At 37.6% G+C, this 17,811-nt stretch overlaps 1 protein-coding gene across 2 annotated transcripts in view; it reads left to right on the top strand.

The window, feature by feature from the left end:
• Positions 1 to 17,811, top strand: part of SLC1A2 (solute carrier family 1 member 2) — a 162,160-nt gene that overhangs the window by 68,347 nt on the left and 76,002 nt on the right. The window lies entirely within an intron of this gene.

Below are 17,811 nucleotides of genomic sequence, written 5' to 3'. Positions count from 1 at the left end.
ACAATTCTACTTTAAAGGCTCTCCTTTAAAAAGTCTCTCACACAAATGTTGACTCATATGATATTCCTTGATTAATCCAGCCAATGGAACTTTGTTACAATTCTGTAATTGTTAATGTGTTTGGCAAATTATTAAAGAAAGGATTGGGTGGGTTCCAAATTAAAGAGAGTTTCCCTTTAAATAAGGGATTCTTAATTCGGGTTAAAAATCCAATGACAGATTTATCCAGTGATAAATTGGGGGGGGGGGGAGAGGGGAGGCATGTCTATGTACTTAGATTGGAAAAAATACATCTTTATTTTCATTAACTTCTAACTGAAATTTAGCATTTCCTTCAATTACTCTTTAGATTGGTCAATTTAAATTTCCAACAAAATATAGTCCTCCCTAATATTTAAATTTATTAAAAAATAAAAACTCATTAGTATAATATGAGTTAATATATATTTAAAACTTTTTTCCTATAGGCTTTAGAGCTCAAATGATCACTAGAACTTATCTAGAATCAAATAGAGCATGATTTCCATGAAGAATCAGCCATTAATAACCCTGCAAAATACCTTAGCAGAGGTATTAATGTCAGAAGTAGAGAGATTAAATGTCATTTAATAGCAGTGGTAAGCCTAAAAGGCAAAATAGCTATGGAGAATATGAAAAAACTATATTACTGGTTATAAATACCAAGAAAGGTTCATCAGTGAACTATGGCCAGCTCAGGTACCCGCATGTAAATGGGTCTAGTAACAGGATGAAAATCTACAAAAAACATTGATTCAATGGACATCAAAGGACTAAGACTCTCCCAATGATCTCGGAATTGCCCAATACCCAAATAAACACTTAGCAACCTTGAGTTCTAGAGTTAAGAGAGATTAATCAATAGGACAGTTTGTCATTTCTTTGACATCAAACACCAACTAAATAAACTGCACGCATCTGACAAGAAGAGTTTACTTCAAAGTTTCCTCCATGATAAAACAGACCATTGTTGGGAGACAAGAGCTTCTTCCAGTGACATAGGATCATTGATGGGATTCTGGAAAAGAAATCAGGTCAGCTCTCTTTGGGATTTTGTGCATTGTTTTAGCCATCAGGCATTGGTGAGGCTGGAGTGGGACTCTTTCTGAGATTTCATGGAATTTTTATTTTCAGAGCTTGAGGAGAAACAGAGGCAGAAAAGCAGGTGATTAAGAATATCCTGATTGTCAAAAAACAGAAAAGTGTCTTTGAACACATTTTGCCAAGTAGTCAAGGTCTTATGAAATGGGTTTTGTTCAGAAAAGTGGAGTACCTCCCTGGCTCCCTCCAAGCATCTTCTGCCAATTAAATTTATACCTTCAAACTTCAAGGTTTTTTGATTTCATGAGAGTGAAAGTCTCCCCGCTAGGTAGAGATTTCAACTGACTGTTGCCTTCTCTTCCAGAACGGTTCTAGTGTATGTATTTCCCTAAATCTTCCATGCAGAAAACACTAGAGGTAATTACTTTCCATCTCCACAATGTCTTCATCTGTAAAGTGGAGATAATAATAGTACCTAGCTCCTCACTCCCAGTGAGTTTGACACTGTTAGACTGGAGCATTAAGATATTAAATAACTTGTTCAGGTTCACACAGCCTTTAAGTAATGCTGTCAGAGGCAGGACTTAACAATGTTTCCCTGGATCCAAGATCCGCTCTGTATCCATTATGCCACAATTGTCTTTCTTTGTATTTGAGAACTGCAAAAATTAAAGGATGATATTTTCAAAATGATGAATGATTCCTAAATTTCATTCCCCTCAATTTTTTTCCAAACCTGAGGCCATAGGATGATTGTCATTGAGCAGAACAGTACTCTCACTTCCTGTGAGAGTAAGCTGAACCAAACAAATCCCTCCTCCCCCTCACCCCAGATGCTCTTTGAAAATCAGTGATTGCCATTATAAACAATGTCCATCCTGGAGCATTCATTGCTAATGAAACATGATGTTTCTTCTCAGTAGAGCTGGCCAAACTGGGATGCTGACGATGACTTAACGGTACTAAACAGGCTTGTTGTTCAGTAAGATTTATTCAAGTATTATTTCTTTGTTGCAGCTGAGGATTCAGTGAGGGAAGTATCGTTTGAGGGGAAATTGTTATGGTGCAAAAATAAATGCCAATATTTAAATGAAAGAGAGAGGATGGAATGGGGGGAGAAAGAAAGAGAGACAGAGACAAAGACACACAGAGAGAAACAGATAAAAACAGAAAGAGAGAGAGAAGGAGAGAGAGGGGGGAGATAAAGAGAGAGAGGGAGAGAGAGAAAATGGGAGGGAGAGAGGGAGAGAGAAAGAGAGAGAGCGCGCTAGAAGTTAAAAGTATAGAATATAGAACACTATACTTGAGAAAGAAACCTCCCAGATTTAACTGTGGAACTCCCTCAAGACTCTAAAACTCATCTATTTAACAAGCTCTGTGTCAAGTGATCTAAATTCTGCTGATTTTTCTCTTGGCACCTTGGCAAAGCAAAGCTGGCCAAGTGCACCATTGGATTCACAGTGTTCCCCACTCTTCCTTCATTTCTTTTGCATTTGTGGGGCTTTCCCAAGAAAGGACAAGAGTGCCATTGTTGGCTACCTCAGGTTGCTGCCAGTCCCTTGGACCCGTAATTTCCAGGCAGCAGAAGTTAAGAGTTAAGGAAGTGAGGTCTGAAGAAATATTTACGTGAGTTACAAAGCAGGTGGCAGCTGGGGCCTTGAGGTCAGAAAGGGCCCTTCAGAGAGTGCCCTCAGACAGTGCCCTGGAGTGTTTGGTGCTGGAGTGGGTCCAGGCCTGCCTAAGCAGGTTGATGAGGTTTCAGAGTGAGTCGGATCATTTTCTTTGTCCATGTGTGGAAGATGGAGAAATCAATGTGCCCTCATTTCTTAAATTCATCTCAGTTTGGCGCCTCTCTGAACAAACTTTTGGTTTCAAAAGTCTGTGAACCTAAGAAAAATAATGACCATGTGCCATCAGCAGCTCCTGAATCTCCCATTGCTCTGGCCTCGTTTTTGGAGCTGATGTTGTGTGGGAAAAGTTCCTCAGTCCATTGATTTAGAGCTGGAGACCCTATATAAAAACCCCTCATCTCCCTGGTGTTCTAGTCACTGAGCTACCTCGTTTCCCCTATCAATTGCTCTTAAGGATGATAATGCTTACAGATAAAGGTCTGTGCTTTGGATTTGCTTGTCTAGGGCATCTGTCACATTATATAGTATAAAGCACAATGGCATTATGGTATCAATTTCTCCTTCAATTTAAACGCTTTTCAGAGAGATTCAATTAGAGTTTACCATGGGCTAAATAAATTTATTATGCTGAGAAAGATCATTTTATCAATCAAACCCAGTTTGTACATAATACATTTTTTCTATGCTCAAATTGAGAATGAGTTTAAAAAACACCTGATTCAGTGTAACAAACAGGCTCTGCAGTCAGAGGAATCCTGCCCCTCTGACTTGCTTCCTGAGCAGTTTGCTCATCCTCTCTGATGCGCATGGTTTTTCATTCACAAAATGAATGTTGGACGAGTTTGCCTCTATATTCTCTGTGTTTTCTTGGTGTTGATTTAGGCCAAAATTAGCACAAGCAGGAGAATGTAAGCTTTGTTATATCTTGGCTTCAGAGGCTGTCTTGAGTATAAAATCATCTGCAAACAAAAAATCATGCACCAATTCTCCTTTCACTTTAGTTTTGGCTTGTAGCCTGCTTAAGCTGAAGAATTTCCTATCAGTGCAGCAGCTGATTTTGATTCCATGTTTTTTTTCCATTGTCTGTTGGTACTTTGACAATTTTTAAAAGGGCAGGTAAACAAATAAACAATGTATATATTTTAATTTTCCCATACAATTTTATCCTCTTTATTCCCCAAAGTAGATAATTCATACTTTTCTCTCTTTCCCCAAAGCAGAAGGTGGAAGAATAGACAGGATGCTAAATGTGGAATTTGGAAAAACCTGAATTAAAATCCTAAGACTTGTTTGAGCCTGGGCAAGTCATTCAACTTCTGTTTGTCTCAATTCGCATGGCTGTAAAGTGGTTATAATAATAGCACTTTCCTTCCAGGGCTGTTGTAAAGATCAAATGAGATAACATATTGTAAAGCATTTTGTATGTCTTAAAGCACTATATATATATATATATATATATATATATATATATATATATATATATATATATATATATATATATCATTTGGTAGTAATAAAATAATACTGCTTTATTTTTCCTGGCTTCAAAATCTCTGGAAATTTTATATTGCTAGACTTGCTAGAAGTATTGAGAAAAAAAAAACAGACTAGATGTAGTCAAAATAAAAGCAACACAAGACCATAAATTAAAGAAATTGAGATTATGATATCAAGGGAATTTAACTTTTTTAATCCTGGTAATTATTTTTAAGGAAAATCTCAGTTTGGAAAGAAATAGGCTATTGGCAAGGAGATAAGGGTGAGATAAAGATTTAAAGTATAGACAAAAAAAAATAGTAAGGCCTTTGGTGAAAAACAAAACACATCAGCTAAGAACAATAGCAAACATTTTTCTATCACTTTACAATTTATGAAATACTTTTCCTCAAATGTCTCTTTTTACTCCCAATTCTTTGAAACATTTGATTTCCAAATTCTATTCCTTCCTCCCCTGTCTCCTCCCTGAGATGGTAAGCAATCATATATGCTTGATATAGATGATACTTCTTCAATTATATAAAACATTTCCATATTAATCATTTTGTATAAGAAGACTCAAATATAAGAAAAAAGAAAGAAAGAAAGTGAAAAATAGCATGCTTCCGTATATATTCAGTCAATATCTGTTCTTTCTTTGGAGGTGGATAGAATGCTCCATCATAAATCCTTTGGGATTATCTTGGATCACTGTATTGTGAGAATAAGAATAGTTAAGTCACTCTCAGTTCTTCATTGAATAATATTGTTGTTACTGTATACAATGTTCTCTTGGCTCTGTTCGCTTTGCTCTGCAGCAGTTCATATAAGTCCAGGTTTTTTCTGAAATCATCCTTCTTGTCATTTCTTACAGCACAATAATATCCTATTACATTCATATACCACAGCTTGTTTAACCATTTCCTAATTGATGGGCATCCCTCTGACTTCCAATTTTTAGCCATCACCAAAAAGAGTTGTTATAAATATTTTTGTCTGAAAAGTCCTTTTCTCCTTTTTTGGATGTCTTTGGGAGACAGATGTACTAATGGTCTTGCTGTATTAAAGAGTATGTACAATTTTACAACTTTCCAGAATGGTTGGATAAGTTCACTATGTCACCAACAGATTAGGAAACTGAGGTTTAGAGAAGCTCCACAATTAAGAAGGTCCTGGCTTGGAACTCAAAGCTAAGTCTTGTAACTCCGTGTTCTGGATTCCTATTGGGGCAGGCTATCTCCTTGGAGATGGAATGTCCAGAGAGGAGGTGCTGGTGTGAGCCAATCTTCATCTCTCCAAATTTTGAACTTCAGCCATGCAGTCCAACCCACAATCAAGGAGGAATCACTCCTTTACCATAGCTGACAAGAGACCCTTGAAGATCTCCAATGAGAATGAACTCCCTATATCCAAAGTAGCCAGTTCCAATTTGGGAAAGTTTTAATGATTAAGAACTTTTTTTTCTGACATCAAGCCTAAATTGGGTTTCTTATAACCTCCACCCATTGCCTGGCTCTGCCCTCTGTAACCAAACAGAATAAGTGGGCATAGAAGAGGAATGCTGAATTTGCCTACGAGTGAAATTTGAACTTTTAGCCTGGCAATCAAAGCCCCCTCTGCAATCTGTGCCATTCATTCTGGGAATTCTCCCTTTTTTCTCACTTCTACCTTCTAACATTCCTGGATTCTTAAAAAAAGATTCAGCTTAAATTCTACCTTCTGCATGAGTCCTTCCCCTCTCCCCATTGCTAGTGCCTTCCCTCTGAGACTTAGGCAAATCATTTAATTTCTCTGGGCCTCAGTTTCCTTCTTTGTAGGATGAATGGGTTGTAATCCACAGCTACTGAGGTGCCTTCTACTTTTAAATCAATAATCCTATCAGTTTAATCCAAGGGGCAGATACTCAAATATTTGAAGATGACTATCCTTTCCTTCCTCTCCCTTCCTTTCCTTCCATTTCTGTTCTCAAAAAAAAAAATAAAAAAAATTTCCTTCAAGCAGGGAAAGCTCCCTCACCTGCGGTTGGTAGCTGAGATTCTGTGCCCAGCTAAGCAGAGACCAGCCTGCATATGGATTGGGCATAGGGTTCAGATGTCAGGTGTGGTCTGATTAGACCAGCGTCATTAACAAGGAGACAGATCAAAAGGTAGGAGGCAGCTGCCCGCCTTCAACAAATATTGACTATTTTATGTGAGCAGGATATTGGGCATGCACAGGCTGGTCAAATGTTTGTTGGCAGAGGTGGAAGGAAGCCTTGCCCACAGGTCAGCAGTTGGGATGCATCCAGAGAGCTCCTCTTCTCCAGAGCCAAGCTAGATCTACTGGAGATCCCACTCTGGCCTCTCACCTGAGGTTCAATATGGGAATCCTTCTCCATCTGCAGTGCTGCTACAGGCAGTTTAGCAGAGGCTGGAGAGGAAGTTTCCAATATTATACACGGAACCCTTATCAAATTGGCTACACTGGATGATATTATAGTCAATCAATGCAACCCTTTGCCCACAAATCTCCCTCCCCTCCCCAGAAAAACCCCAAACCAAAACAAACCAATCTTCCCTCTCCAAACCAAAAACTAATACCCATCTCCAAAGATCAAGTAATCAACCAATTAATCTCCTATATGTATCAAGCACTGTACTAGATGCTGGGAACAGAAATATAATAAATCAAACAATCTCTACTCATAGTGTCCCAATAAAAACACAATTGAACTGTGTTCGGTCTTTAATGAGATGATATGGTGAAAGGTGTTTTGCTCATTGTTATAGAAAGCTGAATTTAGAAGAAAAGGAGAAAAAGGGGGTGGAGAAACCACTGGCTCTCCAGGCTCTTTACTTTTTACAGATTATGTAGGTGAATGATTTTTCACCATCCACCCAGAGATTATGATGTCAAGTGAATTTGAACTTTTCAAACTTGAGCAATAATTTTCTTGGTAAGGTGGAAAAGACGTTGAATTGGGGTGAATTTAACTTAGCCTATATTAATGAAGCACCTACTATGTGTTAGCAATCATATTAGAAGAATCTTCTCTAAGAGTATTGGCTACTGATGCAGATGCAAAGATGAACAAAACCTGGCTCCTATCCAAAGGTCCTAAAATCCGGGCAGGTGAATTAGTTACAATACAAATCAGGACTTAGGAGAGGTATAAAGAAAACATGGAGAGAATTCTCAGGAAAGGCGGGTCCCTTCTGTCTACAGAGATAAAAATAAGATTTCCTTTGGACAATGACATTTGAACCAGACCTTGAAGATCATGGACACTATAGGGATGGGGGGGAAAGGAGTGATCAAAGCTTCAGATCCAGTGTGACCAAAAAAAAAAATAAACAAGAGTCTGGACTTTTTTTTGGTAGACCATAGAGAGCCATGGAAGGCAATGGAGATCCAAAAGTGTCCTTAGCCTTCTTTCCTGAAACATTTCTTGTTCCCTGAAGCCTCGCACTAGATGTTGAGTGAGATGTGTTATTCTTCAGTCATGTCTGACTCTTTGGTTGGGGTTCTCTTGGCAAAGATAATGCAGTGGTTTGTCATTTCCTTCTTCAGCTCATTTTATAGATGAGCAAACTGAAGTAAACAAGGTGAAGGGACTCACCAGGATCACAATAATAATGTGTCTGAGGCTGGATTTGAAATCGGAGAGATGAATAAGTCCTCCTATGCACTATTGCACTATTGCTGACCCAGAGAGGGATGTAAAAGTGCATGAAACCCAGCACTTGTCCCCAGAAAACTTAAACTCTAGTAGAAGAAAGAATGTTATCACAAGTTGGAACTTGCTAATTGTTCTTTCTATTGAAAAGGGTGGTGGTAGGAGGTAAGAACTGGTTTAGTCCCCTCTTGGTAGGAACAGGAGACTGGGGCTTATTTTAGGAGAGAACCTTGGGACATTAGGAGAGCCGGAACACCTCCTCCAGGCGACCTCCCCAGTTCATCCAGATGCAGGGGATGATAAGCAGCTAACTTGACTCTACTGTCACCTAGAAATAGCACCAAGCTTCTGAGAAAAAAGGTTCTTTTAGATGCCATCAGGCCACCTAAATGACATTTGGGGCTTACAAGCAGAGGCAGGGCTTTCAACCTGCTAATTATTAGGTAAACGTCCAACCAGGAGCCCACAGTATAAACTGAAAGAGGGAGGGGACATGTAGCCAGTCTCCTAATGAAAATCTGATCTTTTTTTAACTTGCCCAAAGTCACCATTACTAGAGTAGGAGATGGCTAAGTACCCTCTAGTGCATAGACTTCTGAGCTTGGTATCAGAAAGATTCATCTTTCTGAGTTCAAATCCAGCTTTAGACACTCACTAGTTATGGGTGAGTTACTTAACCCTATCTGCCTCAGTTTCCTCATCTGTAAATTGATTTTTTTCTAAGTTCTTTGTCAGCCCTATATCTTTTGATTTTATGGGATGAGTTCAAATCCCACTTCTGACACTACTGAATGTCCAATTTCCACATAAAATGAAGGGATTAGATGAAAGTTTCTCAAGTTTTCCTTATCTATAAAAAAAAAAAGAGGTTGAACTGGATGCACTGTGATAACTTTTAGTTCTATGTCTACTTGATGGGATGATAGTCTAAGGATGGAACTGGCCCCCATGGACTTCCCCCCCCCTCCCATTTTACTCTTTGAGAAGATATGGATAAATGTTTTGCTCCTTGCAGCCTTGGCCCATTTCCTTGTGATAAAGGCTAAGGAATCATTCTGGCCCCCTCAACCAATCCAACTAATCAGTCAATACTGGCTAAGTGACTACTATGTCCAAGGCACTGTGCTAATAACTGAGGATACAAAAAGAGACAAAACAGTCCCTGTCCTCAAGGAGCTTGCAGTCTAACTGGGGAGACAACCTGCATATATACATACATATATATATATATATATATATATATATATATATACACACACACACACAAAGCAATCTCTAACAGGGGTCCTCAAACTACAGCCCGCGGGCCAGATGCAGCAGCTGAGAACGATTATCCCCCTCACCCAGGGCTATGAAGTTTCTTTATTTAAGGGCCCACAAAACAAAGTTTTTGTTTTTACTATAGTCCAACAGTCTGAGGGATAGTGAACTGGCCCCCTATTTTAAAAGTTTGAGGACCCCTGTGGTCCTCATAGAGATACATAGAGTCTCCTCATAGAAAAAAGGGAGTGGGGAGAAGGAGAAAAATGCCTGACAAAGTCATTGAAATTAGGAGGGATTAAGGGAGGGAAGCTTTGGAATTAAGACTGCCAGGCTTGGGATACTCTGTACTATGTCATAGAGTGGTTACAGAGACTTTTTGATCCTTGGGACTCTGTGGATCTGCCTGTAGCACTTGAAGAAATCACAATTAGATAATGGATTAGCAGAACAGTGGGACAAGAGTTTTGGTTGGATTTCAGAAGACATTATTCATATTGGAAAGTACCCTGAAAAACCATATTGGAAAAGTGAGAGAAGGGAAGGCTGGGTTGGTAAAGTGGAACCAGAGACTTTCCTTTTTATGAAGTGTTTTATAGCAAACTAGTAATTGAAAAATCTGGTCTTTAGCAAGAGTTATTAGGTGTAGCAACCTTAAAACTGAGGAGGTTTTATATATCAAGAGTGACCCATGTGAGTGCATGAGTATTCTGGGTAGAAATATTAATAAGAGGTAGCATGGAGTCCAGGAGCCTTCAACCAGCCTGCTGACCTGCCTGTTGATTTATGTATTTCTATATTTGTTTCAATGCATTATGGCATTCAAATCTCAATTTGGACAACAAACGGTAAAAGATAAAGGATTCTAGTTTTTTTCCATGTAGGACAGAGCCGGATGTTGGTCCTAGTTAATCCAAATCCCTTGTTGGCTGTCAGAGGCTGAAGGTATATGTGTACTTCTCTCTGCTTGGGTGGTATCCTAGGTTACCCAAAGAAAGAAAAAGCTAGTAGAGGAGAAGCCCATTGGTTCAGAGCCCAGAGTTTCAATGGGGCACTCCCTATCCTGGGACATCATGACCACACTTTGAGCACTGTGCGTTATGTGACCTAGATCCCTAATGAAACTCCAATCTTGTAATTTCTTTCAAAAAGTCACATTATCCTATGTAGAGGTTGTCAGGATTCATTGGTATATTGGTTCATTTCATGAATCTCTTTTTTTCTCTTTCTTTTTTTTTAATCTTTGTTATAATAGATGGTTCCCTTGGGAGGCAGGGCAGAAGAGATAAACACAGAAATGAAAGTGATATAAAAATATATGATATTAATATATTTTTATTCAATAGTATTTTACATATTACATATAAATTACATATAAAGATAGCTTTCAACATTCATTTTTATAACATTTTGAGTTCTGATTTTTTTTCTCCCTTCTTCCCTTACCTCTTTCCCCCTAAGAGATTCTGATATAGATTTTGTGTGTGTGTGTGTGTGTGTGTGCGTGTTCAGTCATTTTAAGCATATGTCAATAATTTTTTTAATTTAAAACATATGTTTTCATCTGGCGTTGTAATTAGATCTGAATATTAGTGGAGATGCCAAAATTCTGTTGTGATGAAGGACCTTCTTATTTTTAGCTTTGCAAACTGAGATATCTACAATGGTCCCTAAAGAAGACTTTTTATAAAATATAAACTGGTTCTTAAAAAGAGACTACTTTCTCTGGGACCTCACTGTGATCCTGGGCAGTCATCAGATCTAAAAGAAATTAGGTAAAAGAGAGAGAGAGATGATGGAGAAATATAGATAGAAAGAAGTGAGGGATAAAGAGTTGATAGAAAGATAGATAGTAGAAGGATATGAATCAAGGACAGATAAATAATAAAGAAAGATAAATAATAAAGAGAGATGGATAATAGTGATAGGTAGATAGAGATAGATAAATAGATGGATAGATAGATAATTGTGAAAAAGATGGCTGAAAGACAAATGGACAGATGGATGGATGGATGGATGGATAGATAAAAACTAGATAATTGTAACAAAGATGGCTGAAAGACAGACAGACAGATGGATAGATAAATGGATATTTAGAAAGATAAAAAGATAGATGGCTGTGAAAAAGATGGTTGAAAGAGACAGATGGACATATAGATGGATAGATAGATAAAAAGATAGATGATTGTGAAAAAGATGACTGAACGGCAGGCAGACAGATGGATAGATGGATGGATGGATAGACAGATAGATGATTGTCAAATGAAAAAACTGTACTAAAAGATTTATGAAGTTTCTTCCATAGAAGGTACAGAATTGTTATATAACAGGAGCTAAGATACTCTTAATGGTATAGTGAAAAGAATTTTGGGTGTCTGTCTCTTGCTATTGTAAGAAATGGGGGATTAGACTATATATAATCTGTAAGGTTCCCCTATAGCTCAATATCTATGATTTTAAAACATGATTTATTTTATTAATGCTTTTAATTTCTTAAACTGTTGTCATTTTTCAATACTCCCTCCCCATTAGAACTCTCCCTTATATGAAGGACAAATAGTCTTGCAAAGTAAATCACAGTTTAGATGAGTGTATGTAGCATTCTACCCCTGTAGTTACCACTTTTTTCTTAGCAGAAGAAATCATCTTCTATTGTTAGACCAATGGAACTAAGATTGGACTTCCATTTCATCTTGATTCTGATGTATTTTAGCAGCATTTTCAGTTACATTATAGTGGCCATTATTTATATGGTTCTCTTGGTTCTACTTGGGGCTTCATCAAATCTTTTCTATACAGAAGCCGAGCCAATTTCAGTCCTAGCAACACCGAGGCTGCCATCTCCTTCCCTGTCTTTGCTTGTTTATGTGTTTTACATGATGTATTAAATATGTCGATTCTTGGGTGAGTCTGTGACTTCATCAGCTTGGGTGGTCCTCCAACAAGGCGGATGGCAAGCCATTTTTACTATGTTTCCCATCTTTCATATGTCTTTCTCATGTTCTCCAGGGTATCTTCTACCAGATTTATTCCTAACATGTCAGGACCTCTCTTTAAATTTTTTGAGATTGCGCAAACATCACCTTGATTACATCCTTTACATCACTTCTCCTGCTTAATATTTGTTCACAAATTATTATAATCTACTTCCACTCCCCACGGCCCTCCTTATGGCCCTATGGGTGACCCCAATTTTACTTCTTCAGAGACTTGCGTAACTCCCAAACATATCCCATCCTTGGAAGAATGTTGTTTAAAAAAGATACAGAAATAAGAATAACAGTAGTTAATATTTACAGGGAGTTTTAAGGAGGCCATAAGACCCCAGAAAAGAAGAAAAGACATCTTTCACATCACTGAAGTTTCTCAAATGGAGGGTAAGAAGGGAATATGTGTCTGGCCAATGAACATGACTCTCTAATTCTCTCATTCTTCATCTCTGATGACTGAGAAGCCAGGAATGTTTTAATATAACTTACCTATAAAAACTGAGGAACTTAAGATGCTTGACACAGTGTCTTGGTCATCTGGGAAGGGTAGTAGTTTGAGTACTGGCTTTGTAGTTACTGGCTTTGTAGTTCAGAAGAGCTGAATTCAAGTTCTGTCTTAGACACTTCCTAACTGTATTATAACTGGATATTTTTGAGTCCCAGTTTCCCCATCCATAGAAAACAATAGCACCTACAGTTCGGTTATCATGATGATTAAATAAAACAACACTGTTTTGAAAAATTTAAAACACTATACATTTCTCCCTATTCTTCTCCTCTTCCTCTTCCCCTTCTCTTCCTCCTCCCCCTTCTTCTCCTCCTTTTCCTTCTCCTTCTTCTTCTTCATGGCAAGTGCCTGATAAATATTATTGAGCTGAACCTGGAAGAAATGATGTGATGCTAGCATGTTCCCTTCCAAAAATATGAAGAAACACTTTGATCCTATTCTAATCCCAGCCCATATCCTGTAGGGGCCAAGATTTTGACCTCTTCTTTGGATAAAGCTCAATAGAATGGGAACATGGATTTAATTTTAATTGATGTACTAGGAATGTTTTCCAGGTTTGTTTGTATAGTATTGATCCTCTTTGAAAGACACATTCAATTCCATTTACAAATATTTGTTGACTGACTACTTCTGTCTTTTGTACTCAAAAGTCGCTTAGAAGTTTTGGACAGAGGATGAGGTAGCCTGATATTCACATTGAGAGCCATCAGGAGTGCTAGATGGTACAGTGGATAGATTACTGGCCCTGGAATGAGGAGGATCTGAAAACAGGCTGTGGGTTTCAGTTCTTTAGGAGTTTAATTTTAGACTGGGATGTTATTATTAATCATATAACAAGGCACAATTCAAAGGGCAAATGATCTTGATTTAGAGGATGTGTGTTTGAATTCTGACTCTGTGACTTTGGGCAAGTCATTGGATCTCTTGTGGTTCTCAGGTTCTGCATTTAAAAAATGAAAGGGTTGACCCAGCTGCTTTGTAAAGTCTCTTCCAGTTCTAAATCTATGATACTATGTGAGTAGTGACAAGTGGCTAAAAGTGAAGAGATGTGATTCACAGAAGTACTTAACACATAATTGTTCAAACAGTGTTGATTTTGCATTTTGTAGACTTAAAACAGGAGACAAAATATAGCAGTTGCCCAGTACCTTGTTCTGCCTCCTTTTTACTACAATTTAGCTCCATTGAAGTTGATTCTTTGGCAGACAGCCAATCAACTCATCTATGCTTTGGTTTACAAATGTGGAGGTTTCCTCCATTCTGGTTTTCCCCATTTTCCCATATTCGTATTTCATTGACATATGTGGTCATTTAGAGATCTGAAAGCTTCTCTTATATTCCATCAGCAAGTTGGATCTGTACGATAGCTTCGGCAAACCCAATCATAGTTTTGGTTAACCAACAGTCCTCTGGAGATCCAGGAGGTAGGGATGGGGGAAAGGATAAATCCATTTTTCTAATTTAATTTTAGCTACCTTTTCTTAGGACCACAACCACTTATGTTATTATAAAAATAAATGTAGTAATAATGATGATGATGATAATCATTATTATACATGACAGAAAATCTTTACCTTTCCTGGATCAGTAAGGTGGTCCAGTCTGTTATCAAGCAGTGTAAAAAAGGGTTTGGGTCCCATGTCCCTACTAAATGAGGCAATGCAACAAGGAGATGGGATGTGGACGAGCTAGCATTCATTTACATAGCACTTTCATATTTATAAAATGTTTCCCAAACATTGTTCTATTTGATCCTCACAATAACCCTGGGAAGTAGATGTTATTATTACCTTCATTTTACAGAGAAAGAAATTGATGGAAGTGGTTGAATGATTTGCTCAGTCATGCAGCTAATACAGATCTTAGGTAGGATTTGAATTGGGGTCTCCCTGACTTTAAGACCAACTCCCTATTCATTTTATCACCTTATTTATCTTAGAATCAGTGAGACAGAGTTTCAGATCCTGCCTTGGGATACTTTTCACCTGTTTGAGTCTGAGCAAGAGAAAGCCGCTGTGTGTCCCTTAACTTAATGGAGGCAAGTAATAGTAGAGAGAGTTGGCTCCTCTTCCCCTTTCTCCTCTCTGTCTCTGTCTCTCTCTGCTTTTCTGTCTCTGTCTTTGTTTCTTTTTCTCTGGGTGTTTCTGTCTCTATCCTTGTCTCTCATCTCTGTCTTTGTTTCTTTTTCTCTCTGTGTGTCTCTGTATCTGTCTCTGTTTCTCTCTATCTCTCATCTGTCTTTGTCTCTCTTTCTCTCTCCCCCTCTTTCCCTTCTTCCCTCCTTTCTCCTTTTTTCTTTCCCTCCAATTTCCTTCCTTCCCTCCTTCTTTCCTTCCTTTCTCCTCCCTTCTTTCTACCCTCTCTGCCTCCCTCCCTTCTTTCTTTCTAAATTGCACAATGGATAGAGCACTGGTTCCGGAGTCCTGAGTTCAAATCTAACTCCACACATCTACTAGCTATGTGACCCTAGGCAAATTAACCTCTGCCTGCTTCCGTTTTTCTCAATGCAAAATGGAGTTAATAATAGCATCACCTCTTAGAGTTGTTGTGTACCTCAAATGAGATAAGATTTGTTAAGTGCTTAGCACAGTTCTTTGTATATAGTAGGCATTTAATAATGTATCTTATTCCTTCTCCCTTCACTCCTTGACAAGGGTTGTTGGCTTCTAGAATCAGTCTCAGATACTACATTACCCTTAATGTTACTTTAGATTTCTAGTCTTTTTGAACTGTCATATCGCACTGTTGACTCACACTGATAATAGTTGCCATTGAGCTTATAATCCTCTGAGCAATTTTTCAGGTGAACTGACATTTAGCCACACTCCACCCATCTTGTACTTAGGAAATCCTTTTTTTTTTTTTCAAACTCATAAATAAGATTTACACTTATCCTTATTACATTCCATCTGATGAGATTTGGGGTAATATTCTGCTAACAACATGGCAGAGTACTAAAGGATAATCACCTCCCTTATTCTAGAAAGTAAACTTACATTGATGAAACTTAAGATTTTCTATATGCCTGCATATATTATATGTATTACATATACCTATACACTCATATATTATGTGTGCTATGGTTGAAAAAAAAAAGTCTATTATTCATTCCTACTGGACTTGAGCAAGTTCACTAAAATCCCCAAGTCTTTTCCAGGTATTATCTATCTGTACCCTCTCTTCTAATTGTAGATTAGCTTTTTGAACTTTTATTAGATTTATTTCATACTATTAATCATCATCTTATTGGATTAAACTCAATGTTCCAGAATTCTAGCATCTAATGTATTGGCTCTCATATATCTCCCTTTGTGCCATCTGTAAATTGGATAAGCCTGGTGCCCCTTCTTTTTATCCAAGTCTTTGCAAAGAATGTTATAAATCCCTGGAGATTACTACAGACATCTCTCCAAGTTGCCATCAACTCATTAATGAGTGTTGTCTTCGTCCAGGTAGTTGACCATCTCTGTCTCCACTTAACTGTATTATAACCTCTATCTTACCATCTTGGCTACAAGATGTATAAGAGTCTTTGCTTCAGTCTGCTTCTGAGTCTCTGGACTCTGTCAGGTACTGGACAGTAGGAGAACACTTTTTCGAGCTAAGCAAAAAGTGTTTATGGTTTCCTGCTAACGCAGCCAGAAGATACAGTGCATAGTGTTAGGCTTAGTATTTGAGAAGTCCTGGAGTGCTAATCCAGCCTATAATGTGCAATCCTAGTCATTTAACCTCTCTCAAAATTAGTCACAGTATTATTATGAAAATCAAAGGAGATAGGTTTTAAGGGTTTAATTTTGTTATTGCTATTCAGTCATTTAAGTTGTGTCTGATTCTTCATGGACCCCATTCAGAATGTTCTCTAATACTGATAGAGACATAGAAATATAAAATTTCACTTGTAGAGGAAGATTCATATATGTGTGGGTATGTAGCTATGTGTAGATATAATTTATGAATACATGCATAATAATAGCATTTATATAGCACTTTAAGGTTTCCAAAGCATTTTACAAACATATTTTTATTTTTACAACTACTATTATATTATTAACATTATATCATATGAGCTTTTTTATTTACAAGTTGTCTCCTTGATTCAAATATAAGCTTTTTGTTTTTTTTTTCATTCTATGTCTTAACACATATTAAATGCTTATTATGATATATTTCCATTTTTAATAATAAAAACAATCATAGATGATAACACAGATCACAGCAGGAGTGTTATTCTACTCACTACTGGTCTTTAAATGTTTGTTTGGTTTTTTTTTTAATATAAACTTAATTATTGAGTAATACAAACATTTCACTGCCACAAGAAGGAAAAAGAACAAGATTATATGTGAGTCCATAAACTTCTCTTGGGAATAGTGTATTTGTCAGAATATTTAAATTTACAAAGGTAGCCATAAAATGGCCCTGGTTGTTGGTGATTGTTGGTGACTAGAGATCCTCAAGTGAAAGACTAGTTACCAGGAATTATTAGAGATAGGGTTTTCTGACTAGTGAGGCTTGGAATAAATGGTTTCTGAGATGCCTCCTTTCCCTTCTGAGGTGCTGATCCTGTGTGGACTCCATGATTCCACCCAATGGATTAGAAGCCACCCTCTGGGACTGAAAACATTTCCTAAGTACCTATGCAACACACTAAGCTCTCATCTTATTAAATCATTTTTTCCTTAAAAATCTTTCCATCACACTGCTATCTGGGGACATGTTTATTCTTGAAAGATCAGCTTTCTGTGATGGTGCTGCAAAATGTCTCCAATCTCTTAAAATGCATCAATTGAAACTTAATTTTCCGTTGATTTGCTGTGTGGTTCCAGATGACCATTTAAGGCATCTGCCTTGTTGTTGATGTCACATAGCAAACTAGAATTATTAAAAGCTTCCTTCAAAAGCTCAGGTATTACTTTTTTTGTAAAATTTTTCCTGTTTTTGTTCAATTATGTCCCACCCTTTTTGATCCCATTTGGAGTTTTTTGGGCAAAGATTCTGAAGTGCTTTGCCATTTCCTTTTCTAGCTTCTTTTACAGATGAGGCAAACAGGGTTTAAGTGACTTGATCAGAGTCGCACAATTAGTGTCTGAAGCCACATTTGAACTCGGGTCTTCCCGACCTCCATGATCAGCATTCTAACCCATCTAGCTTTCCTGGGAGATAGTCATTTACTGCAATGAAAAGAATATTAAATTTGAGGTCACAGCATTTAGGTTCAAATTATAACATTTA

This window comes from Antechinus flavipes, chromosome 6 (assembly GCF_016432865.1).
Source record: "Antechinus flavipes isolate AdamAnt ecotype Samford, QLD, Australia chromosome 6, AdamAnt_v2, whole genome shotgun sequence".
NCBI classification, from domain to species: Eukaryota; Metazoa; Chordata; class Mammalia; order Dasyuromorphia; family Dasyuridae; genus Antechinus; species Antechinus flavipes.
This window is presented reverse-complemented; position numbering and strand designations above follow the sequence as displayed.